Genomic DNA, 1,108 nt, shown 5'->3' on the forward strand with positions numbered 1-1,108 from the left:
ATGCGCTCAACAAGACAATTGGCTGAGGGGTTGGTGTCACCGCTAGTGGCATAATTGGACAGCTAGCCTTCAGCGCGTCTAGTTAACGGAAAAATGAAACGTTTTTGCCCTCGATATTCAAAAGAAAAAGATTGGAAGCAATAATACTCTTAGAAGAAAGTGGATATAAGCATTCGCCGTGACTCAGCAAAGTCAAATCTAGTTAGCCATTTAAAAACCTGTTTGCGGTCAAAGTAAGATTGGTTCCGAAATTATTTCTAACCAATGCAAATCAAATAACCATCCGTTTAGCTCAGAGCAAATCAAAGATCGTTGTCAGGAGCCTGTTCAAGAGCATTGCTGCTATTCAGTGTAGACTATTACATAATTCAGCATGTAGAAGAACACCCTTGTCCCCACTTTTAGTGGGTCAAATTTTAATCAATGGAGCTCCTTACATGGCTACAAAACTGAAGTGCAATTTAAGATTAGAGCAATCGTGCTGCAGCCTATTACTGGTTTATATTGGCTTCCCCATTGAAACTTCGCAGGGATGGCAAGCCCCAGGGCCATGCTAGTAGCCCAACTCCTACTGTATTTTGGCACATATGTATTCTGTTGTAGCTTTCTGTCTTCTTTCATTTTTAGGGAAGTGCCAGTGTGCTGCACGCAAGCCTTTATCATGTTGGCTTTAAAATATGCGTGCATTCTGTAAATCAAATTAGTAACTTCAGCAACCCATTATTAGGGACAACATGCCTTCATTTTAAAAAAAGTTATATAATGTAAAAGAAGGGGCAAACCGATACTTGATAATCAAGACATTTATCCGTTTTTAGCCTCAACTCATGGGTCATCCTGTGCACCACGCCTAAGGGGCATTGCATTGTTCGATAGAATTCAAGCCTAAAATAAAAAACGCTTATTAGTTTTGAAAAGTTTAGGTACATTTTAATGCGATGTGTTTTAATTCTCAAATAACCTGAAATAGAAGTTCGCAAGATTACAACTAGTCTACACAGTGGTGTAAGTAATATCGCGATGGTTTCGTGCATATTGAATTTTTAAAAGCTCTTCAGTCAGCATTTGTGCTATAAAAATGCTCAGTAACTGGAAGAGCTTGTGCAAA

At 38.9% G+C, this 1,108-nt stretch overlaps 1 protein-coding gene across 1 annotated transcript in view; it reads left to right on the forward strand.

Moving 5' to 3' along the window:
• EGR_10048 (hypothetical protein) overlaps nucleotides 1-1,108 on the forward strand; it is a gene marked incomplete at both ends in the record, with an annotated part of 6,860 nt that overhangs the window by 2,174 nt on the left and 3,578 nt on the right. The gene's annotated exons all lie outside the window — the stretch shown is intronic.

The sequence above is a fragment of the Echinococcus granulosus genome (genome assembly GCF_000524195.1).
Source record: "Echinococcus granulosus chromosome Unknown EG_S00186, whole genome shotgun sequence".
In the NCBI taxonomy this organism is placed as follows: Eukaryota; Metazoa; Platyhelminthes; class Cestoda; order Cyclophyllidea; family Taeniidae; genus Echinococcus; species Echinococcus granulosus.